At 35.6% G+C, this 26,988-nt stretch overlaps 1 long non-coding RNA gene across 2 annotated transcripts; it reads left to right on the top strand.

The window, feature by feature from the left end:
• The first annotated feature begins 11 nt into the window (after positions 1-11).
• LOC150035083 (uncharacterized) lies at positions 12-25,206 on the top strand. 2 transcript variants are annotated; one of them, XR_016530879.1, is made up of 4 exons: positions 12-147; positions 14,120-14,216; positions 19,375-19,735; positions 25,033-25,206. It is a non-coding gene; the product is annotated as an uncharacterized LOC150035083 (long non-coding RNA). The 2 variants fall into 2 exon arrangements; XR_016530878.1 differs by lacking the exon at positions 12-147 and adding an exon at positions 7,575-7,714.
• Positions 25,207-26,988: the final 1,782 nt, after the last annotated feature.

Raw genomic sequence — 26,988 nt, 5'->3', positions numbered from 1 at the left:
ATACATGTAGTAACGACCTGGTATAAGTCCTAGTGAGCTGGGTTGTTACAGTTGGTATCAGAGTCCATTTTGGGTACTGTAGATTAACTTACTATGTAAGTCCAGATTGTCCTTATGGCCCATGTATGGATTCCTCGTCATCGCAAGGTATGTCCTATCAATTAAAAGTTTTATGATAATTGTGCATTAAAATATTTGTTTAGCTTAAATGCAGTAGTTATGTTCTAATGAGGTCAGTGTCTATGTAGAAGTTAATATTGAAGGAAATCAATCACGAGGATTTTCATGAGCAGCGGAAAGATCAAAATTACAATCATATATAAACTTTACAATTACAGCCAAACACAGAAACAAATGGTTATGCAATCAATACAAAAATTACAGCATGAAACTACAAACGATCAAGAAGAAATCTCTACACACATTTGTAGACTCGTCTCTACACTTTTTGATCACGAATACTCGAACACAACAACCTCGAACGCTCAAACAACACGACCGCTACACTACACAAACACTGCGCACTCAAAGTCAGCAATCGCCTCGATCACGAACACCCTCCACAGAACCTCGACGACGTCAAGTTGAGTATGACACCACTAAGAAGGCTACCTTGGTATTCTTGGTGTGAGAATCCAGAGGGTGGACTCTGTGTGAACTTGGTTTGAGGTAGAAGATGAAGGAATCAACAATCGTTAAATGATTGAGCAAGTGGGAGATGGCTGAAATCTATTGTATAGGTCGATGCCCAATCGTTTAACAAAAGCTAAGCGATTGTCTAGCAAAAGCTAAGCAATCGTTTGGCTCATCGCTTAGTTTCATGTCTGTCGCCTACAAAACACTACACGATCGTTTACCTTAGTTAAGCTGTCACTTAGTAAATCCCATTTACTTGACAACTTTCGTGAGATTCTTTTCCGAGAGAGAAAATCTCAAAATCAATTTTGACAAAAAAAAAAAAACTTACTAAAATTAGGAAAACAATTTTCCTTTTTTCTCATGGTTATCATGAACTACTAATAACCTTCCCACTCAATTGGTTATTAGAGAAAAAGATTTAATTATTCAATAATTAATATTATTATAAATATAAATGATAACCAACTTATCATACTATATTTATAACTTATAGTTTTAATATTTTATTTCATGAAACATATAAACCATAGTTCTTTTTCTATTCCATGGTACTTAATGTAAATCTCATTTACATTAATCCTTTATTAGATGTATCTCATACATCATACCGATTATATCATATATAATCAAATTACCCCTTGTCAATTTGAACATTTCAAATCAAAGCTCCAATGGTATGTGAATAACTGACTAAATTCTTTAGTCATGGGATCCATGCACTCCACTAAAGACCGATAGCTGAACTCTCTTCACAAATCGCTCGTAAGTACAACTGGGCCAGTAACTTTTATGCCCTTATAGTTACATCTAACTCCTTAGTACCATTGATCTCTCTACTGAACATAAGTCATATTCCTATTATGATTGAGTTCTCTCTTTCAAAGAGAAGTTGTGGCCACTATGTTCAAGCCCCGAAATCAGCCCTTATGGAAGCAATCTCTCCTTACTTTGGAAAAGGAGTCAATTCCATCTTGTGGATTGATCCAAAATTAGACAAGTCCTAAAAAAGGTAGGCATATTGAGTTGGCCATCTGGCCACTCTCACCCATACTAATCAAAGGACCACAGGAGTTCCCAAAACACTCAGGATTAAGGCCGTGTCACCTATGGTCATTTAGGTGAGATGTAAGTCTCTAGTATCAACAACGTTATATACAAAGTTTAGTCATCTCGTGGTCCGGTCTTATACAAACTCTTTGTATAGGACACCCCCGCTCGCACGTCTCCACATGAATGGTCAGGATCAACCATCTGTAGTAGTTTACAACACTTGCAAACCTCTACAAAGCGGGTCGTATCTGTAGTGTCACCAGGATCAGGTATCCCACCTTAATCTTTATACTACAGACCTATTTAGGTTATCACTTAAGGCATGATCCACTTGTATATCACATATACATGCTTAAGTTCACATAAGATAACTAAGGAGCTTTGTTTAGTGGATATGAGTAAATGCAAGAATTAAATAACACTTATTTTATTCATTAAACAATGTGTATCTTATAAAACAACGAGACTCTGGGAGAATTAGGACACCAATCCCAACAAACTTGTAAGGGCCCCTGCGTTTTTGGGCATATTTAATTTGATGAAGCTTCAACGCATGGAGATATTGTTCACTTCGAGGAAGAAGGCCAAAGCTTGATCGCATCGTGTAGCCTAGGCTAAACGATCGTGTAGAAAAGTTCTACTCGATTTTGTAGTATTTACTAAACGATCGAGTAAAGAGTTTACACAATCATATTGCATTGGCTACTCAATCGTGTAGACGCTTGGGGTAAACGATCCCATAGAGTAGTACATGATGCTTGAAGCATGGCGCGCACACTAAACGATCGTATAGTCCAGCATGCTTCATCGCATAGTTACTGGCTACTCGATCATACGGTATGAGATACTTGACGCTTGTTCCTCGATCGTTTAGACGATCATGCTTCATCGCATAGTCGTCGACTACTCGATCGTTTACACGGTTAACCACAAATGTAGAAACCCACCGCGACTAAAAAATGCATTTAATTCATGTCTGTAATTTGGAATATCAAAGAACCTGGCTCTGATACTAATTGAAGGAAATCGGATCTGAGATTTCCATGAGCAGCATCATAAATGAACAATACATTTACAGTCGACTTCAAACAAACGATATGCAGATGCGTGTCCACGCTCTGATGCGAAAAATCGCTCGAACAACAGCAACCTCGTACACTCGATCTACACGACCGCAACATCGCAAGAACACTTCACGAAGACTTCGCGCTCATCCTCAACGAACGCCTCGGCCACGAACTCTTCCGCAACACGAACGACCTCCACAGCACCACGAACAGCCTCTAGAAAACCTCGATGGTGTCGAGTTGAGTTTGACACCACCAATAAGGCTACCTTGGTATTCTCGGTGTGAGAATCCAGAGGGTGGGCTCTGTTCAGACTTGGTATGAGGCAGACGAAAGAGGAAACACCGATCGCGTACACGACTGGGAAAGTGGGAGATGGCAAGCTAAGCGATCGTCTAACAAAAACTATGTGATGGTTTAGCTCATCGTTTAGCTCGGTCTGTCGCCTACAGACTCTACACGATCGTTTACTTTGAGCCAGCGATCATCTAGCAAAACTATGCGATCGTTTAGTAAATACTACACGATTGTTTAGCTCGCCACTACACGATCGTTTAGCTCGCCTAGCCATTGTTTAGTAAATTCGTATATACTTGACGACTACGTGAGTTTCTTTTGCGTCGAGAGAAAAAAACTCAAACTTTTTAGCGTTGGTAAAACTCATCTCTCAAAATAGGAAAACCATTTTCCTTTTAAACTCACGGTTACCATGAATCCAATAACTACCCACTAGTTTGGTTATTTAAAGAAAAAATAATTAATTATCCAATAATTAATATTATTATAAATATAAATGATAACCAACTTATCATACTATATTTATAACCTATAGTTTTAATATTTCATCTCATGAAACATATAAACCATAGTTCTTTTTCTATTCCATGATATTTAATGTAAATCTTATTTACATCAATCCTCCATTAGATGTATCTCATACATCAAATCGATTATATCACATATAATCAAAATACCTCTCGTCAATTTGTACTTTTCAAATCAACACCAAGAACGGTACGTAAATAACTGACTAACCTCTTTAGTCATGGGATCCACCATCCGTTAACTACCAGACACTCTACTAAAGACCGACAACTAAACTCTCCTTACCACATATATATTACGTGTCCATCTTAACCAATCAGCAGTGCAACAACCCTTCATTGATCGCTCGTGAGTACAATTGGACCAATAATCATTATGCCCCTGTAGTTACATTTGTCTCCTTAAGTACTACTGATCCCTCTAATGAACATAAGTCATAGTCCTACTATGACTGAGTCCTCTCTTCCAAAGAGAAGTTGTGGCCACTATGTTCAAGCCATGGAATCAGCTCTTAAGGGAGAAATCTCTTTACTTATCCCTGCTTCGGGAAAGAAGTGAATTCCATCTTGTGGATTGAGTTCCCAGCTCTCAGATCAGACAAGTCCCCAAAAAGGTAGACATGTTGAGTTGGCAATCTGGCCACTCTCACCCATACTAATCAAAGGACCGCCCTTAAAGGCAGGAGTTCTCAAAACACTCAAGATTGAGGTCGTGTCACCTATGGTCGTTTAGGTGAGATGTAAGTCTCTAGTACCAACGGCGTTATATACAGAGTCTAGTCATCTCGTGGTCCAGGTCTTATACATACTCTTTGTATAGGACACCCCCGCTTGCACGTCACCATATGAATGGTCAGGATCAACCATCTGTAGTAGTTTACAACACTTGCAAACCTCTACAAAGTGGGTCCTATCTATAGTGTCAACAGGATCAAGTATCCTACCTTAATTCTTATACTACAGACCTATTTATGTTATCACTTAAGGCATGATTCACTTGTATATCACATATATATACTTAAGTTCACATAAGAGAACCAAAGAGCTTTGTTTATTGGATATGAGTAAATGCCAGAATTAAACAACACTTATTTTATTCATTAAACAATGTGTATCTTTACAAAACAACGAGACTCTGGGAGAATTAGGGCACCAATCTCAACAAATATAAGTTAGTTATTCAAGTATGACGCTACAAAAAGAAAATTTTTTTGAGGTCACTTGGCGTTAGTTTATCTCATGGAAGAACTGTTAGAAAGGAACATATATATACTTTAGTTCAAAGATCTGAAAGGTTGATGAAACTACGTAGAGTTATGGAAGTTTGGGAATAAAAGTATGTATATGTTTAAGCCAAGGAATAAATTTGTCTAAACAAGAATTCATCAAGGACTTGCGTTATGTTTTATAATGGAAAATGAGATTGGTGGTAGTACAAGAAATTCTTTCCTAGGGCATGTACTTAGGGACAAGACTAAAGTTTTTTTTAATATAGGAAGGAGAAGAGTAAGAGATTATAGTTTTATTAAAGAAAACAAGGCATCTTGAGGAATTTCTAGTAACTGATGTTGGTGCCTCTTAGAACCCTCTAAAGGGTTTAATATGACAAGATTACTATTGTGGAGTTTAAGGTTGATGAACTAAATGAGGTACTTTAGTTGTTCAAGTGTAGTACTCGAAGAGCAAAAAATATTCATGAGGGAAACCAAGTAAGCTTCATAAGAAGAAACTCTTCTTAAAAGTACCTAGTTTAATTGTTGTACTGTGGAAGGGAAGCTAGTTTGAACGGGACTTAGGACTTAGAAAAATGTGGTTTTTGAACTAAGGAGCTAACTTAAGAAGTACCTCAAGGTACTTAGTTACCCATATCCTAGTCGCGATGAAAAGAATTTAGTTAAGCTAGCAGGACCAAGAGAAAAAATTTTGGAGTTAAAAAGTAATGACAATTGGTGAAGGAAAATTCTACAACATAAAAAAAAAATTTTAATGAGAAGGTAAGACTTATGGAGGAGCTAAGTAGAGCTACACCTTGTGTAATGAGTTTATGTCACACTTGGAAAGGGGAGAGGAGCACCTTGAGTTTTTGATCTTAACAAAGATTAATGTGAAGGAAAGGAAAGTATTTAAGGAATGTTACTATTTACGAGAGAAAGGAAGTATGAGTTGGTTTTTAAAACATGATATGAGTGGTTACAAGGTATTGGAATTGGTATGAGTTATCTTGTTACTACTTGGAATTTTGGACCTTAGTATTTGTGGGTTGGAAGGATAGTTTGTTTGGGTTGTATGTCCTAAAACTCGCAGTTTTTAAAGTTAAACATATTCTATTATCAATAAAGATGTTATTCAACATTTTTGCAATAAAATTGTTATTGAATTTGTAAATAGCACTTGTAAAGACTAAATCCAATAAACTAAGAACCATGACTATTATATGAATACTTGAACTTTATGTAGAGACATAAAGATGGATCAAGTTCGAGTAAATAATCAAAACGATCTATAGTATACGAATAAGGTTGGGTGTCTTATTCTGGTAATACTATCGGATGCGACCCACTATATACTTGTTACAATTTGTTGTAAGGTGCTACAAACGAAGTGATCATGATTCGTTCATGTATTGACATGAGGAATAGGCGCGTCCTATGCAATGAGTTTGAGTAAGATCGGACCAAGAAATAAGTCAATCTTACTTTATAACGTTGTTTATTGTTTAAGACTGACTATTTCGCTTAGATGACCCAGGTAACTTGATCTTAATCCTAAGCTAACTATGAACTCCTGTTTATTCAACATTATCCTTAGATTTGCATAGGCGAGGGTTGGTTCAACAGTGCTGGCTCAATAAGCCTTTCATTTGAAGGGTAAGACCGGGTAGGGGACATAGGGTGCAAGACGGAATTCATGCCTACCCGATTTAGGGATAGGAAGAAGGTTGTTCTCTTAAGTGCTGAATTCAGGTTTTGAATAAGGGGCCTCACCCCTCTCATTGGCTCAAGAGAGATCCGGTTTAGTGATTGGATTACAAATCAATTGTTCATTAGAGAATCAATGGAACTTAAAGAGCAAGACTTAATTTCGGGGGTACAACATCATATTGACCCAGGCGTTATTACGAACAATCTGTGAATGGTCGACTTACTGGTTATGGTTAAATCAAGTGGACACAAATATATCTACAATGAGGAGAGTACAACTATCGAGCTATAGTGGTGTGACTCAATAGTTAACGAATATTGATTAATTCGGTCTAAAGAGTTTTAGCCAATTAATCTCAAATCGTTGGAGCTCATGATCTGTAGATTCATAAGGTCCTCTACTAGCTCATAAAACATGACCACCTTGAATTAGTAAATTGAGTGAATTCAAATTGAATTTCAATTTGAAGTGTTCAAATTGAATTTCAATTTGAAATGTTCAAATTGAATTTAGGATTTGAATTTGAATAGCTCAAATTCAAATTAGGGTTTGTATAGTTATATTCGATATAATTAATTAACGTTTAATTTATCGAAATTAAACGTAATTGGAGAGTTTATAATATTTAAATATTGATTTAAATATTAATCACTAGAATAGGATTCATGTTTAAAATTAGGTGTGTGATTAATTTAATATTTGATATTAAATTATTATTTAATTAATTAAATTTGTTTAATTAATTAAAACAAATTAATTTTCAAAATTCAAAATCAATTTTAGAAATTGAATATTTAATTTTATTTAATTTTGAATTAAATAAAATGGAAAATTGGAAATTAAAAGGATGGTGGAGTTTTCCACAAATTTGAAGTAGGAGGTGGATTAACCTCCATGCTTCCAACTATCCCATTAAATTAATCCAATTGAAGTGCCAATTGGATTATCTTTTAGTGCCTGCATGTAGAAGAAGATTAAAACCACTTCAATTTTCTCAGTTTTGGGAATTGGAGTTGCTGAAAGTCAGTTTCTGCACAAAAGCTCTTCTTCACCTGAAACTCACCTGATTTCCTTCACAAATTCGCTCCATTTTTTAGTTCCACCACTCAATTTCAAGGCTGAGAATAGTAAAGAAGATCTCTTGGTGGTTCACTGTAGATTTGGAGCTGAAATTACGTGAAGAACAGCTTGGATTGGAGGAATTCTTCAAAGGCATGTGTTGTTTGAAACCCTATTTTGTAAAATATATTTTTGCATGCTTTTAAAACTCAGATTAAATGTAATTAGAATGCTTATTGTTTCTAATTTTTTCCGTTGCTTGCTTCTTTATCCTATCAGGTTTTTGGTTGTGGAACTCGGTGTTAGCATGAAAACCTTTTTCTCAAAATGAAATATTAATCATGGACAATCAAGTGCTTGATATGTTTTTAGGTTATAAAAGAGCTAGGGAAAATAATCTTTCATGTAAGGGGGTTAGGTAATGTTAGTTTCCAAAAACTATGGAGATTAGATCTTCCAGGATGACCACTAGCACAAAATATGAACTTGAAAATAAAACACTTTCGTTCCAAGGTTGCTTGAGTGGTTCTAGCCGAGTTCAATAGCAAGTCACAGATACATGAACTATTTATAGAAGTTTCCAAATACCTTAATATTTTGCCTCTGGATATGCTAGTTTCATATGTTAAGAAGAGAGTTGAAATCTATGTGGCTATGTATCAACTATATTAAGAGTTGATTATGGTAGCGTGGCCAGGTTGCAAGGGAATGTCGGGGCCATTAAGTGCCGAATCTAGATTCCGAATCCTAGAATTAGAGCACAACAGATATTATGTTTCCTTTAGTATGGATGAAGAGATGGATATTCTTTAGACAGATTTATGAATCAAGAAGGTTTATCTAGAAAAAAACCATCTTTCGAGATTAGATACCGTTATTACGAGGTTGTGGTGTCATGTTTTAGATTGACGAATGCTCTATAGGATCCGAGGGCTTCAGGAACCTCATTATAAAAAGAGATCTTGAGACTTATTTATAGCAGGGTCTAAATAATGCGTGCGATTGTTTAAGATTAAAAGATAACATGAGGATTTTCTAGAGTAAGATTTATAGCCCTTGACGGTAAGGAAAAAAACTCATGTCAAGTTTCTATTGAGTATGACACTTAATTGGACAAAGTTACCTATCTGAAATGTAGCTATTGAGAAGAGCATCACAGTCGATGCTTCTAAAGTAGAAGCAATTTCTAGTTGACTAGATTTTCTTTTCTATGCAGCTTGGGATTGATGGCTTGTGAAAACCATAGACAGAAGCGAGATCATTTCCCAATTTTCAAATTTATGCACAAGAAATAAAATTCTAAACCTAATATGCATTCTATACAAATTACAATATGCTAAAATATACAGAGAAGAGATTTAGGTTTGGTTTACTGACTGATGATGGGAGATTGGAAGTCAATTTTACTCGACAACCAACTTCCCTTGGACACGGTGTGCAATGCATGTTCCTAAAATATGCGTTAATAGCCATGCGTTGATAGTCATGCGTTGGAATGAAAATACGCCAACAATGTATGCAATGACCATGCATCCTGCCACAAGTTTTCTTGCATTCAAGCCAAGTATAACATAAACGCAAGTTTCTCGGGTAATCCGAGGTCGAACACAGGGACTTGTAACTATATGTTTGCGGTGATTGTGCATGTGGCGGTTGAATAAAAGAATAAAGGGGATGTTGCTAAGTTAATCCTACTCCTACTCCTATCTAACAGATAACGCAGTGAGAATATGCATGAAAGGTAGAGATGCGACAAAATTGACATGAAATAAATGTGTGGAAAAATAGATAAAATGCGGAGATGTTTTCATTGCAACCCTTAAGAGTGATCGCAAGGGAACCTTAGTTAGCGTCAGACTATGCGATTATGTTACAACCATACACGACAAGTCATTTTCCAATGGAAATGCGGTGCTCCTAATTCTAGGATGCATGTGTTGAACGCAAAGTGTCCATAGAGCTTATTCCTAAGTCTCTACTCTTGTCCTATGCGATGATGCGAAATGCATGAAAGCAAGGTGACCACATTCAATCGTATCCTATCTCTAGGATGCATGTGATCCGTTAATAACAAATAGTGCTCATTCCTAAGCGCCTATCTCTGGTATTATGTGTTCTAATCTAGCTCTCCCAAGCCTAGATTCTGACCTGACCTTCCCAAGCCTAGATCCTGTCCTTAGACTACCCGCCCGAGTATCCCTAATGAATGAATGAAGCATACATAATACAAGGCAATCGTATAAACTTCGCTGACCTAAGGTTGTTACTATCCTTAGTGAACAACACATATCTTGCTTAATGCATCCAACCATTTACCCTCCCGGGTAGTTGATTGTTGCTGACTTTACTCATAGACAAGTAATGCATTAGCCCGTAGACAGACGTTGCAGCAGCTTCACACTAAGCAAATAAGATTACTCACATACTCGCGCAACGCACACCTCTCGGTGGGTTGCTCATGTTTCATGTTCCTAATCCACATGACTAAGTATGCAATACCCAAGCACTCCTACTAAGTGTTGCAATGAAAGTAAAGATGCTAAGCAAAGAAGATGGAGATGGAGTCGAAGGAATTGAGAAATACATTGAAAAATATATTGTATTAATTTCTTAATTCCAAAATATCATACATTACAATATAGAAAAAGAAATGATCATCTGGAAGCAAAATTTTGCTTCCAGCGGATGTGCGTCAAGGCTGTGGTGGTGCCAGATGGGTGAGGAGCTGACTCTCTCGAGATCTAGCTTCAGTCGAAGGCTCCGGTCGTCACTTGGAATGGATGAAGGAGGTGAAGAACTCTCAGTGTCTTCTCACACAGTTTGTCTGAATCACAAGGATCCACCATAGGCGAACCTCAGGCAAAAAAACCTTGGATAAATTGAATTTCAGCTCATTGGCTTTTATTTATAGAGCTTGGGTCACCGACAACATTAATTGGACTGCTCTGAGTCTGACGTTCGACGCGTTAGTCCTTTTCTAAACCTTTGCCACTAACGGCGTGGTAGGTGAAATGTCAACATTAGCTTTGGATTTTCTCGAGGTAGATGCATTGATGTGTTCATTCCGCCTACCTTGTGTTGATCCCATTAGAATGTGTTGTCGCGTAGCTGCAATCATTCAGTGGCCACATTCGCTTAACATCGCAACTCTACATGATGACCACAATCGCTTGACGAGCGCAACTCCCATGCGATGGACGCATACGGCTGATTACCGCAATATCCATGCGTTGATTGATGCATTTACCTTGCGATGGAGTGTTTCTCCGCATGCGGTTGTCTATGCGATGGTCTGGTTTCCGCGTTTGCGTTCGTTTCCTGCATTAGCTACAAAGATAGAACATTGAACGCATAATTAACACAAAATAATGGGTTAGCTGAGATTCGACATGCTGATCGACGCAAGCTCATATTCTTGTGAATTCTTATCATGATCGACGCATATTCTGCCTAACAACCTTCATAATTCTAAGTAAAAGGCCTAAGATGTTAATTTTTGCATGTCATCACTGCCCTATTGAAGAAACTAGTCCTCACGAATTCTTCTCCTATTGGTTACGAACCCTCCTTGGTAATCGCACAAAAAACACAACACTCCAAAAACAATTGGTTGAACACCACCAACAAAGAAACCTCTGTATTCTCTATAGGTATGAGAATTAGCAAGAGGTGTGGCCTTTACTTTAATTTTGGTAGAGGGAGGTAAGAAAGAAAGAAATTAAAAACGCATAACTCTTCTAAATTTTTCTGAGATCGTAAGCTTCTGGAAGAAGAAGCAGATGCCTTTGTAAATCTCGTGTCCAAAAACCACCAGTTGGTTATTACAATAGAGAGATAATAGGGAAATAGTGGCTCCCTTTTCAAATTTTTAAAACTTAAAAAACCAAATAAGTAATCCCTCTAATTTATATAATTATATTAAAACAATTTTAATATAATTAAAATTATATGTTATATCCCATATAAAATATAATCTATAGTTTATTATATTGCATATAATATAACTTATAGTTTATGAATCTCTCATATAACCTATAGTATTTAACACAAATCAAATTCATATTAAAATTTTAACCTATAGTTTTTATATGAATCAAATTCATATAATTAATATTTGAATCAAATTCAAATATTTATTTCCTCTCATATAAAATTTTATATTATAATGTATCAAATACATTATATTAATTATATCACAATTAATTAATTTAAATTAATTATATCATATATAATTAACCCCTCAATTAATTTAAATAATTCAAATTAATTCAAAGTTAATTCTCAATAATCATAGTTGAGCTACATAGGGGACCTTTGCACTACAAATATTTGGAGTTTCAATGGTATTTGGATAATTAATTAAACTCATTTAATTAAATTACCCAACTTTCATTAATTGTCAGCCACTCCACTAAAGATCGACAGTTGCACTCTTTGCACTACAAATATATTTTTGTGTCCATTGGATATAACCAGTCAATAGTGTGATGACCCTTCACAAATTGCTCGTAAGTACAGTTGAGCCAAAATTACCATTTTGCCCCTATAGTTACATTTAACTCCTTAAGTACCACCGATCCCTCTAATGAATAATAAGTCATAGTCCACTATGACCAAACCCCTCTCGGCCCAAGAGAGGATGTGGCGCGACATTGTTCAAGCCTTGGAATCATTCTTTCAAGGAGCAACTTATCTACTTACCCCAACATTAGAGAATGAGTGAAGTCTATCGTGTAGTTGTGTTCCCAGCTTCTCAATTAGACGAATCCCCAAAATGGTAGGCATATTGAGTTGGCGAACTGACCACTTTCATCCATACAAATCAAAGGACTACCTTTATAGGCAGAAGTTCACAACTTACCAAGGATTCAGGTCATGTTACTTATGATCATCCTGATGAAATGTAAGTCTCTATGTGTTATATAATGAGACTATTCATTTCGTGGACCGGTCTTATACAAAACCTTTTGTATAGAACACTCCCGATCACATGTCTCTACATGAATAATTAAGATCAGATCATTTCTAGAACTTTACGACAATTTTAACATCTAGAAGGCGGGTTGTATTCGTAGTGTCACCAAGATAAGGTACTCAATCTTATCCATCTGCTACAGACCGTTTAGATTATCACTTAAACATAATCCACTTGTATATCTCTACATACATGTTTAAGCTTCAGAAGATAGGATGTTTATTTATTGGTTTTGTGGGTTAATGCTACTAAATGTCAAATAAAATACCTCAGATTTTATTAAATAAATAAACTGTTTGTATAATACAATAACAAACTACACGATCCATAAGATTTAGGGCATCAACCCTAACAATCTTCCACTTATCCTAAAGCTAGTGGGACGTACATCATAAAAGTCATACTAATACAAAAGTACACAAAACAAGAAACTTAGGCATAATACGCGCCCAGTACAAAATCTTCCACTTGCCCTAGAATAGATGTGGCATGTCTCATAGACCCATACTCTGTAGGTAACCCTCAAACACTTAGCCGTGAGAGTCTTCGTAAATGGATCAACAACGTTGTGTGTCGAAGCTATCTGCATGACGATCACGTCCCCTCGATACACAATCTTTTGAATGAGTTGATACTTTTGCTCTTTATGCTTCTTGTGTTTGTGACTCCTAGGCTCTCAGGAATTAGCCACAACACCACTATTATCACAATAAAGGGTGATGGGATTTGACATGTCTGGAATCACTTCCAAATAAGTCAAGAATTTCCTAAGCCACACAGCTTCACAAGCTGCTACATATTCAGCCTCCATAGTGGAGTTAGCAATACAACCCTACTTGATGCTCCTCCAGACTACAACCCTTCCATTAAGAGTGAACACTGATCCTAAAGTAAATTTCCTAGAATCCTTATCAGTCTGAAAATTAAAGTCTGTGTATCTTGTAAGGATCAAATCCTTAGAACCATACACGAGCATGTAGTCCTTCGTTCTTCGTAGATACTTGAGGATGCTCTTAACAGAGGTCCAGTGATCAAATCCTGGATTAGACTAATATATGTTGACTACCCCACTGCATAGTAGATGTTAGGTCTAGTACATTACATAGCATACATCAGGCTACCAACAGCCAATGCATATGGGATCCGTCTCATTTTCTCAACCTCTTGAGGTGTCTTAGGACACTGTTCCTTAGACAATATAATTCTGTAGGAGTATATCAACATGCAACGAAAGAAACAAGGATCAATAAACATTCTAATTCATCAATTTTAGTTATAAATTAAGCATGCTCATACAATAATAAGAGGGTTTCAAGTCATGCCTTTGTAGAACCTTTAGAATCTCGAATTCAACTGTAAATCTTCTCCAATTCTTCTTGTGAACCACCTTAATATTTTTCCTACTACTCTCTTGGAGCTTTTGATTAAGTTGTGTAACTCAAAATAAGCTTGAATGAAGGGAATTTGGAAAAGAACACACTGCTGCACCCACTTGAAGAATACCTTCTTCAACTCGAATTTTTCAGCAAAAATTCAATTGATGCATGCTCAATTTGCACTTAATTCTTCTCTATTTATTGTAGGACTATCATGCAATGGAGAAGTCTGCATGAGATGCACCTCATGCTTGGAGAATTGAAGCAAAATTTTAGTGGGTTTAGTGTGAGCAACTTCATGAAGGTGAGTGGAGTTTTCTAACTTTTCACAAAATTTGTGTTTTTTCAATTTTCCTAATTTCAAATTGATTTCTAAAAACAATTTAGTTTTCAAAATTAAAAATTTATTAATTTTAAAAAATTAATTTTCTAATAAAATTAATTAATTAATTAATTAAATTAATTTAATATCAAATATTAAATTAATTTTACACAAATTCCACCTTCATGAATTTAATATTTAAATCATATTTAAATATTAGTTAATTCTCCAATTCCATTTAATTCTAAAATTAAATGCGTAATTATATCTCATATAATTATTAATTTTCTTAATTCTAATTTGAATGTTTCAAATTAACTTATCACGCTACTCTAAAGCTAATCCATTTACGAGCTAGTAGAGAGACCTTGTAGACCTGCAAATCATGGGCTCCAACGATCCGAGATTAATTGGCTAAACTCTTTACATCGAATTAACTCCCATTCGTTAACTAATGGGTCACTCCACTAAAGCCCATAGTTGCACTTCCCTCATTGTAGATATATTATGTCCACTCGATATAACCATAATTAGTAAGTTAACCCTTCACAGGTTGTTCGTAATAACGGTTGGGTCAAATGTCTGTTTTACCCCCGAGATTACCTCTTGTTTTTTAAGTCCCATTGATCCTCTAATGAACAATTGGTTTGTGATCCGATCAACAAACTGAATCCCTCTCGGGCTAATGAGAGAATGGGGCCCCTTGTTCAAGAACCGGAGTCGGCACTTAAGGGAACAACCTCTCTACTATCCCTGAAAGCAGGTAGGAACGAATTCCATCTTGCACCTTATGTCCCCAGCTATCTACCCGATCTTATCCCTGAAATGGAGGTTTATTGAGCCGACGCTGTTGAGCCAACCTTCGCCTATGCAAATCTAAGGATAATCCCGAATAAACAGGAGTTCATAGTTAGCTCAGGATTAAGGTCAAGTCACCTAGGTTATCGCTTTGAAATAGTCAGTCTTAAACAGTAAACAACATTATAAAGTAAGATGATTGATTTCGTGGTCCGATCTTGTTCAAACCCATTGCATAGGACGTCCCCACTCCTCATGTCATAACATGTACGAATTAGGATCACTTCATCTATAGCACTTTACAACTCTTTGTAACAACTATAGAGTGAGCCACATCCAATAGTGTTACCAGAATATGGCACCCAACCTCATTCATATATTATAGATCATTTTGACTATTTACTCGAACCTGATCCACTTTTATTAAAGTTCAAGTACTCATGTAATAGTCATGGATCTTTTAGTTTATTGGATTTATTTCTAAAATGAAATAAGTAATACATATATTCAATAACAACTTATTGAATTTTTAGAATAAGTCTTATTGTTTACAAATCTCGAGTTTTAGGATATAAAACCCAACAAATTCCATGCCTGAAAAGGAGTAAACCCCTCTTGGAGTTATGCATCAAAAACTTGACAAGTATCTTGTCAATGTATGATGCCTGAGATAGGGCCAACATTTTGTTCTTTCGATCCCTAAAGATCTGAATACCTAGAAAAAAACTGGGCCTCTCCCAAATCTTTCATTTGGAATTGGGTTGCTAGCTAATTTTTAATTTAAGTCAGTAGACTTACATCATTCCCAATGAGTAGGATATCGTCCACATACAACACAAAAAAAACTACTGAGCTGTTGATGATTCTTTTGTAAATACAAGGCTCATCAATATTCTGACAAAACCATAAGATTTTTTATCGCAGTATCAAATATTATATTCCAAGATCGAGAAGCTTATTTCAATCCATAAATGGACTGATTAAGCCTGCAAACCTTTTGCTCTTGACCTTGGGTTATGAATCCCTTAGGCTACTCCATATATATGGTTTCCTCAAGATTATCAATAAAAAAATCAGTCTTAACATCCATTTGTTAAATCTCATAGTCAAAATTTGAGGCAATGGACAGAAATATTCGGATAGACTTCAACATGGCAATAGGTGAGAAAGTCTCCTCATAGTCGACTCCCTTAACTTAGGTATAACCCTTTGCCACAGGTCTAGTCTTGAAGGTTTGCACCTTCTCATCGACATCTCATTTTCTCTTGTAGATCCATTTGTAAACTATAAGTTTAACCCCATTAGGTTAATCTACAAGATCCCAAACTGAATTGAAATACGTAGACTCCATTTTGAGATCTATAGCTTTGATTCATTCATCTCTATCGCCTTCTTGTAAGATGACGGATCTTCAACATCATCAGCAGCTATGATAGCTAGGTTTTCCATTAAACCCATATAATGAATAGGCAGGTTCGCAACTCTCCCACTACATTGAGGCTCCCTCAACATTTGAGGTGTATGTGACCTACTAGATGAACCAACTTCAATAACTCTTGTTAAGGTATTGGGCTCTTCAACAACTCTTGTTGATGATTCAGTAGTTTCAATAGAAAGTTCATTTAACACTATCTTACTATGGGGCTTATTGTCATGCCCCATACAAATGACCCTTTAAAATTTGTTGAAATGAGCCAAGACTTCTTTAGCGAGGTCAAGGAGGAGTCAAGGAAGAGACGCCCCAAAGCCACCAAGCATCACACACATGCACGCCCAAGTGATCAGTTAAGCTACTAAGGCTATAGGGCAGCGCCCGAGCCTCAGGCGCATGACTAAGACCCATGCGAGCGCCCCATTGAGAACCCATATGCGCCATCATGCGCGTACACCCAGATGATGCACGGCTCCGTGCCAGACCAAGCAAGCCAATGGGCATGCGGCTAAGTGTGCCCCCTACCTCAGTTGCGCGAGTCTAGAAGTGCACGAACAATCAAGCCGGCACGCCCCTGTGCGTGCCCCATAGAGGTAGACGACAAGGCATGTGTGCATTGCCACGCACGTAGGCCTTAGGTGCACACGAGTCCCTCTATGCGTGCTCATAGTTGAAACCTTTCAAGATGATGCTGGAAGACATGTGACATCTCTAAACGGCTCCAAAATCTTCTAGGACGCTCGAGACACGGCTAGACTGCTCACCCATGGTCTAGTCAGCCCCGAATGTTCTCAAAAGGCACTAGAAAATTCCAATGCACTCGAGAAAGGCTTAGACACATATGGAAGCACCCAGACAGGCCTACACAGTGCTAGAATGGGCTAGACAACCCCACATAGTTTTGGAAGCCTCTAGAAAGGTCTAGAAAGTGCCAGAACGTGTCGGATGACTCTAGATGGCTCATGGACATGCTGGAACATCCTAACTCCAACCCACTTATGAATGTTCTAGATTTCTCTGTAATGGTCTAGAATAGCCTAGGAGAGTCTAGGAACTTCTTGTATATACTTGGATGCTTGTAGAAAGGCCTAGTATGGCCCAAGAACCTTCCAAGACATATTGAGAAGGCTCTAGATGAGCCATAACCGACCCTCAAGGGAAGTTTAAACCCTTTAGGTCGGTGGGGAAAGGCTATAAATAGCCCATCACCCCTCATTTGTACATCATCGGTTGGAATCATCAATAAAGCTCTCAACCATTATCTCAAACTCACTCACTTTCCCAACACTCTTAAAACCTCTCTTTGTGTACCTAAGTGCCTTCAATAGGTAAAAGCTCTTCATAAAGGCTTACTTGGTGCGTCTTTGATAGCAAGACAGCCCAAGTGTCACACGTTTGGTTGTTATAAAACAATAACCACGTGGCTGTTGGGAATGATGTTCTAAATCTCCCGGTAGTCTCGTAGTTTGTAAACTATGTAAACATATTATTATTAATAAAATAAGTGTTATTTTATAAGCATTTACTTAAACTAATAAACTAAGATCTGAGATTATTTTATGTAAATTTAAACAAATATGTAAAGACATACGGGTGGATCTTGTTTAAATTAATAACCTAAATGGTATGTAGTATATGAATAAAGAAAGGATACCTTATCCTGGTGACACTATGGATACGGCTTACTTTGTAGATGTTACAAGTGTTGTAAAGTTCTACAAATGATCTGATCCTAATCAGTCATAGGGAGACATGCGAGCAGGGTATCCTATACAAAGAGTTTGTATATGACCGGACCACGAAATGATTACCTCTTTTTATAATGTTGTTGATGATAGAGACTTACATTTCACTAGAATGACCATAGGTGACATGACCTAAATCCTGAGTGAGTTGAAAACTCTTGCCTATGAGGGCGGTCCTTTGATTTGTATGGGTGAAAGTGGCTAGATTGCTAACTCAACAAGCCTACCATTTTGGGATTCGTCTGATTGGGGAGCTGGGAATTCAGTTATACAAGACGGAATTCACTCCTTCCCCCGAAGTTGGGGTAAGTAGATAAATTGCTCTCTTAAGGACTGATTCTGGATTTTGAACATAGTGGCCACACCCTTTCTTGGGAAAAGAGGACTCAGTCATAGTGGGGACTATGACTTATTGTTCATTAGAGGAATTAGTGGTACTTAAAGGAGTTAGATGTGACTACAGTAAATTAGCCTAGTTGTACTTATGAGCAATTTGTGATGAATCATCGCACTGTTGATTGGTTATATCCAATGGACACAGAAATATATCTATAGTGCGAAGAGTGCAACTGTCGGTATTTAGTGGAGTGCCCGACAATTAACGGATGGTGGATATCGTGATTAAAGAGTTTAGTCAGTTATTCACGTACCGTTGGAGCTTCAAGTTACAGGTTCATAAGGTCCTTTTGGTAGCTCAATGGATTCAAATTGAGAATCAGATTTTGGGTTAGTTTCAAGTATTCAAATTAACAAGAGGAAATTTTATTATATATGATATAATTCAATTAATTCAATTACATATGATATAATTGATATGATGTATTTGATACATTATTAGATTGGAAGATTAATATAATATGTTTTATATTAAATGTCATAAAAATAGAAAAAGAACTATGGTTTATATGTTGCATATGATGCAATATTAAAACTATAGGTTAAAAATAAAATATGATAAGTTAGTTATTGTATTTATTTATAATTTATTAATTATATGATAATTAATAATACTTTTTCTCTATAACCGATTGGAGTGGAAGGTTATTCACGGTTTCACGGTTTTCTTTTCTCTATAAAAAGATTTTTTTTTCAAATTAGTCATTTGAATCGTCTCACAAAGAATTCATTATCGAGTAAAAAGGTTAACTATACGATTGTTTAACAGAGACTAAACGATCAAGCGTCGAGTTACTATACGATAGAACTTGTTAGTACACAATCGAGTATCGAGCCTATATGATAGGCTTCTTCTTCTATACGATTGTTTGATCGCATATTCGATCGTCTACTCGATCGTTTACTTCCTCCATTCCTTTATCAAAAAACATACAGAGCCCACAACTCCTGAATTATCACACCGAGAATACCAAAGTAATCTTGTGGTGGTGTCTTGTTCTGTTCGAGGATCGAGGATTGAGTTTCACTCGCTGGTGATCGAGGATCTTCCAGTTGATCATTGCGTTCGTGCTGTTTGGATGCGTTCGAGTTTGATCGAGCGAAATACATGAAGAAAGAGTTCTTCAAAGGTATTATACTCGATCCCCTTGTTTTTACTTAAGAAGCATGTTGTAATTTATCTTAATGCATAATCTGTTTAGTATGAGTGTAAATGTATGTATTCTTTCTAAATGGAGTTTGGAATGATCCGCTTCCACTTACTGGTTCTCTAGATTTAGAGTTCCTTCAGTGACATTATGCTCCCTTATGTGGTCATCTTCTAAAAAAGTAGCATTTAATGATACAAACACTTTATTATCTTTAGAATCGTACAAGTAACTACCCCTTATTCTTTTGAGGTAACCTACAAATAGGCACAATTTTGAATGAAGTTACAATATCTTAGGATTTGCCTCAAGCACATGTGCTAGGCAACTCCAGATCCTGAATTGGTATAAACTACCTTTACGACCATTTCTTAACTCTAAATGTGTTCCAGTAACATTTTTGGATGGAACACAGTTCAAAATGTAAGCTGCAGTCTGTACTGCATATCTCCAAAACGAGTCAGGTAAGAAAGCATAATTCATCATAGACTGAACCATGTCCAATATGGTACGATTTCTCTTTTCTGGTACACCATTCTACTGAGGTGTACCAGGTGCTGAGAGTTAGGATATAATTTCATGTTCTATCAAATAGTCTTGAAATTCCAGAACCATATACTCTCCACCTCGATCAGATCGAAATGTTTTAATTATTTTATTTATTTTATTTTCAACTTTAGCCTTGTACTCCTTGAACTTTTCAAGGGCTTCAGACTTATGTTTCATTAAATAAACATATTCATATCTAGAATAATCATTAGTAAAAGTGATGAAATATTCAAACCCCCATCTTGCTTTAACATTCATCGGACCATAGAGATACAAATGTACAAGCTTTAAGGGTTCTTTGGCGTTGTGACCTTTTCCAATAAAAGATCTTTTAGTCATTTTGCCTTCAAGGCATGACTCACATACAAGTAAAGAATTTTCTTCTAACCCACTTAAAAATCCATTCTTAACCAGCCTCTCAATCCTATTGAGATTTATTTGTCCTAGTCTTAGATACCAAAGATGGACATTTTCTTTAGGAGAAATTTTCTCTCTTTTATTCTGAGTTACCATAGTTTTAAATAGTTCAACATTTAGGAGAGCTTAGTTGCTAACTGTCTTAACACATACAAATTATCCTCCAGTTTAGCAGAACAAATATTAATACCATTTTTGTAAATAAACACTTTATTTACATTAAAAGATAAAGTATAATTTTGTTCAATAATACACTTTACAGAAATTAAGTTACTATTTAAGTCCCATCGGAGAATGCTATTGGGACTATTCAAATGCTTCTATCCATGTCTTTCTATGTTTTCATGTTTTAAAACTTAGTCTATTGTTGAATTTAGTGAACTTCCAATTTTTTCACTGTTGGTTGTTTTAGGTGAGATTTTCAGGTGATGTTTTATTTTTATTTTTTTAATTAACCGTACCCTGATCGACGATTTTCAAGTATTTGGTTTTTAATAAAAGTCCTTTATTTTATATTCTTTATTCATGTTTAGCCAATTCATGAAAAGTATCGTTTTGAGATTTATACATGCATGTAGGGCTTGGTATAAGTCCTAAGGAGTCGGGTTGTTACACTGTTAGGCTAAAATAACTTATATCTTTTTAACTCACATAAAGATGTATACATATCCACTCTTAACCTAAATTTGACATTGACCTAGTCAAATTTTTCTTCTCCTTGAATTTAAATCTATCAATAATTTTCTCAAACCAAATCAAATAAACCAATTATCTTCTCCAAGCTCCAAACTTCAAAATAAAGGGAAATAAAGTCCTAAAATTTAAGATAATTATTTTTTCTCAACAATTACATGTAACCAACTTATTTCAAAATACTTGTCCAAGGTGAAATCTCAAAATTTAGACTTTAATTTATGAAAATCAATCACATTTGAAAATGTGGGGCATTATATTGGAAAGAGAAAGTACATTCATGTTGAAGATTTGAATGAAAATAAGGAGTCCAAACTATGAACTCGAAAAATTAGTTACGGTGAAATTAAAGACGCTGAGGGATATATATATAAATAAAGAAGATAAATATAAAAAGTCATATCTATGAAAAGTAATATAATATGAGATTTGAAAATTCAAATCAATATTTGAAGATTGAAGATTTTTTAAATAAAAATTTGGAGAATATTTTTAAATTGAAAATCGAGATTTATGCCAACATATTCGCATGGATAGAGGAAGTTAATTCACATTGAATATCTTAATGGAAATCAATAGAGCCCAATTGTGAATTTGATGAATTAATTACAATACAATCAATGGAGTTGTTGGATTAACTATAGTGTAATTAAAGGAGTTGATAAGATGCATTTGCAATGAAATTAAATACATCTTTTGTCCTCTACAGTAAAACCCGAGTTTTAATTACCTCACTTAAGTATGTTTAAGTATAAGGAATTGAAGAGGGAAACATTTAAATATGAGAAACTTGACTCTCGGATACTTATTAAACTAGCCTTGCAAAAAGAAATTCTGGTTAAGTGTTAGTCGTGATGAGTGGTGGCCAAGCATCGAGTAAGCATAAGGCAAGTATCAAGTAAATTCCGCCGAGCATCGAGTATGAGCAATCGAGGAAGGGTCGAGTGTCGAGTATAAGCGATCGAGGAAGGGTCGAGCTTCGAGTCTAAACGATCAAGGAAGGTCGAGCATTGAGTATAAGCAATCGAGGAAGGGTCGAGCATCGAGTTCTTCTCATCAAGTATTCAACAGAGAACCATTAAAATTTCCACCGAGTAATGACCCTTTTCCATTGAGTTTTTTCATCGAGGATTGAGTTTGCTCGAAACGTTTAGCTTTAAACTTTTCTTTTAGTTATCTGAACATATGACTTAATCTGGGCCCTTAATCTCCACTAGCGGGTGATGTAGCTTAAGGAGATTTCATCATAAGGGCTGGACGGTAGTATAAAAAGGAAGAGAACTTCAAGAGCTCGTTTTGGACGATTCCTTCTAGCAAATCAGACGAACTTAGTACCGTTGGAAAGCTCTGTGAGTCTAGTTTCTGAAGCCGAGCCATTGGATGGGTTCCGTTTTTGGGTGAATCCGAGCCGTCAACGAAGAAATCAAGATCCAGGCCGAACCACATGGAATTTCAAGCTAAAAATTTAAGGTAATATGGTTATCACCTTTATGAGTAAGTTTGTAGAAGGAACTTTTACAAGATAAGGTCTGGGGTTTGGGTTACATATTTTGGAAGCTAAACTTAAAAGGTGTTGAACAAGTAGGCAACTTTGCGATCTAGGGCCAGTGGGGAATATTTAAAGCTCTAGATCAAACCACAAAGATTTTTACGTTGAACTTTTGAGGTAACATTGTTAACACAATTACAAGCATGTTTAAAGAAGTAAGTTTCTTAAAATGAGCTATGGATTTCGAGTTATTGACACCAGAAGCTGAATCTGGAATTTATTGGGCAAACAGGCAACTACTTGCTAAACGTGGGTTTGGAACCCCAAAATCCTACTAAGTATTGGGTGTGGGCGTCAGAAAGGAGACGGTGAGCTGAAGTTTAAGCCCTTTTAAATTCGACTAAGTACCTGACGCCCTAAGGTAAGTTACGAAGATTTGAAAGCTGAGCGAATAAATGTGACCTTAATTCTGAAAACGAGTCTAAAAAGGGAAACCATGGCTAGTAACTAAAGTATTTTGATATGTTCACAGGGTTGACATTAGTAGAAGAAGCTCATCAATCTTAAAAGGATTTCCCAAAGACTGTGAGTGACTCCAATGTTTACAAATGTTTATGAATGATTTAACAAGTCATGCTTTTATGAAAGTTACTTATTGATAGCCAACCTCAAACGTTTTCCTAGCTATTTACTTTACTTATATTTATGATTGCTTGACAGATTAATAACTTATAAAGTATGGATAGGTATGGTCCCGTCATGATGTTCTTAAGTGATTAATGTCTAGTGCTTGTAAAGTATGTTGACCTAGACAAAACCTGAATGGTTAGCATATGCTACTAGGGAAAGCTAGGTCTATAAGACAAACTTAAGTGTGAAGTTTATGTGAAGGACTCCTAGTAAAGTATGTTAGCTTAATACCTCGAAGTGGTAACCGAGCTTAGAGACGGTCCATGATAGAATCCTAGCTACGTACATGTAGGATCACTGGGATTGTGAAGGTGATGGATAGAGGGACCACATCCCAAGAGATGAATTCAAGTTCCAATAAAACTTGTTAATGAAGAATGCTATGCATTGATTTGGTTCTGCATTAGCAAGAACTATGAAGAATGATAAACTATGTGATTTCAATGATAATTGTTGATAAGTTTATATGTTTCCTAGCAATTAAGTTTTTTGAGATTGGTTAGCATTTTCCTCAAGTATGTACTTATTTTATCGCATGCCAAGGTGATATGTTTGTCTTATTTCAGATTAAGTATTATATATTGAAGCATGTGTTCTAAAGATTGTAGCTAAGTTCTACAAATGTTAAGCTTAAAGCTATGTTCTGAAAGATTCATAATATGTATCATATTAAAGTGTGATATGTTTTTAGTAAGCCGGATACTGAAAGCATGGAAGGTGTCTAGGAAGTACCTAAGGTGTTGATGACATTTAGTAACTCCATGTGCACATAGAAAGCTTTGAGTGAAAGGACAAAGTATGGGTCTCCTAGGCCATATTTGAAAGGCCGAAGTATGGGTCTCCTAGGTCATATTTGAGAGGCCGAAACATAGGTATCCTAGGCTATATTTCATAAACCCGAGGTCGAAGTATGGGTCTCTTGGCCTGATACAAACGTTCAGAGCTTGAGCGATGAATGCTCATGCTCAACTAAGAATCATGAAGTATTCATAAAATGTTATTACGTTTTATACTTCAAGTTTTATGGAAGTTGTTCGATGAATTACAGTTAAAGACATATGTAATGGTCAGAGGTGACACACTTTGACTAAGGTTATAGTGAACATTGGGTCAGAGGGTCCCTCCCCCAACCAAGTTTTAGTTAAGTAACGTTATGCTCAAGAGCGGACTAAAGAAGACGCTCTCTTGTAAAGATATTTAATGTGGAAGCTGAGGCCTAAGGGCCTCCTAGAGTTGATGTCTATGATGCCTATGTTATATTTAGTTACTAGTAGGGAAGTTTTATGTAAGTACTTACTTGACTAATTTCTCAGTTTTCAACTATGGTTTTTCAATTCATGATCTCTTTGTTAAGCATGATTGATATGTATGTCTTTTACATTTCAAAGTTTAGTCACTCATTGGGCTTTTAGCTCACCCTGTCTAAATGTCTTCTCCACAGGTAGTGGTCACTCCCCAAAAGACGCTTCTGCTGTTGCTCTGCCACTCAAGACCAAGATGTTAGAAAGTCTAAGTGTGGGATTGTATAAAATAGTACGCATGTATTATGTCATGTGTATAAGTTGTATTACTGAAGAGTAATGTAGAACTCTGTTAATGATTGTTATTGTCTTAAGTTGATGGTTGAGTATATATGCATTTCAAGGTTCTAAGTCAGGTTAAGCAGGTTAGTAGGTAGTAAGTACCAGTAAAAGGGCTGGTAACTGCTGCGGTCACATCTCCTTGCAGGTTTAAAGGGTAATCTGGGAGGGGGTGTGACATCTATGATCCTAATAACCTTAGAATTGTTGTAGCCAACACGGTACATGGTTAAACAAGAAATACTATATCCAGAAGTTAGAAAAATTTTAGATTGAATTAAATCAATAAAAGATGTATTTGTAATGACATAATTTTCAATAACTCGGAAGTCGTGATAATGGTTATTTTAATCTCATCTACCATTGAACAAAATTCTTAGGGGACGTTTGGCGCACAGATTGGAATGCTAAGCCTGAGAATGTTAAGCTTGGGGATTAGGTTGGGAGGTTTAGGTAGCCTGGTTTAAGAAAATTCGTTTGGAATGTAGATTTTGGAAGTTTGGGTTTAAGAAGCCTGTGTTTGGAGTGCAGGTTTAGGAAGCCTGAGAATGAAGTGTAGATTTATAAATTTTGAGTTTGTGAAATATTTTCTTATATTTAATATGTGGTTGGATTTTATATTCGTTTAAATGTGTCATCTTAATTATTTTAATATAGTTAAGTTTAAAATATTCTAAAAAATTTAAAAGAATATTTGTTTTTTTGAATTTTGAAATAAAGGTTTGTCTATAATTATAATGTTGTTTAATTTATTGTTCTAATAATTTGATATTTTTATTTTACTAGGGCTTGAAATAAAATGTTATATAGACTTTTGTCACTTTAACTAATTTAAATTAGGGTTTTATACATATATAGCTTAATTAAATATACTTAATTACACAATTGCAGTCTAATGGGCTATTGTTTTACACAAAAATCTAGTCTAATGTACTTTTTACCCTTCTTACTATTTAATTTTTATTAAAAATGCAACATATGAAAAGAACCATATAAAGGATGTTTCTTTTTATAATGATGGATTTACAACTAGGAGAAATAGAAGAAAATAAATGAAATCTCCTAAAAATAAAGGAAACATATAAACAAAGAAGAGAAAAGAGAGAATTAAAAAAAGATAATATAATAAATAATAATAATTAAAAAACTTCAAATAAAAAAAAAAAGAATTAGAAGAAAGAGAGTGTATATTATTGTAATTAAACTAAGAACCTATTTGGAATGACTTAGAAAAACTTTTTTAAAAAATCATTTTTATTTAAACACTTTTGATAAAAAAAATCCTTAAAATAAAAACACACATGTATTTGGCAGGCAACTCTTTCTTAGAAGTATATGTATATACACGTTTATTAAGTTTGTTATATACTAAAAGTATTTTTATTAATGTTTTCCAAAGTTGGCCGATGGTAACCGAAGTTTGGCTAGAGTCGTGTTAGGTTGTATGTCCTAAAACTCGCAGTTTATAAACACTAAACTTATTCTATTCGCAATAAAGATATTATTGAGGTTTATTTAGTAAAGTTGTCATTGAATATGTAAATTGCACTTGTAAAAGCTTAAATCTAATAAACTAACGAACCCTTAGCTATAGCATGAAAACTTTATTGAGGTTGATGCCCTAAATCTCGTAGGGTCCTGTAGTTTGTAAACATATGTATGAACAAACATTTGGTGATTTATAATATGAGATATTTTATTCACTTCTGTCTATGAAATATGATATATTTTAGTTGCGTTAACCACAAACTAATAAACTAAAATCCCTGGTTATCGGTGTAACTTAAGCATGTATGTGGAGATATACAAGTGGATCG

This window comes from Benincasa hispida, chromosome 7, assembly GCF_027475165.1.
Source record: "Benincasa hispida cultivar pf3 chromosome 7, pf3_genome.v1.1, whole genome shotgun sequence".
Taxonomy (NCBI): domain Eukaryota; kingdom Viridiplantae; phylum Streptophyta; class Magnoliopsida; order Cucurbitales; family Cucurbitaceae; genus Benincasa; species Benincasa hispida.
Note: the sequence above shows the minus strand (reverse complement) of the source record. Positions and strands in the feature narration are given on the sequence as shown.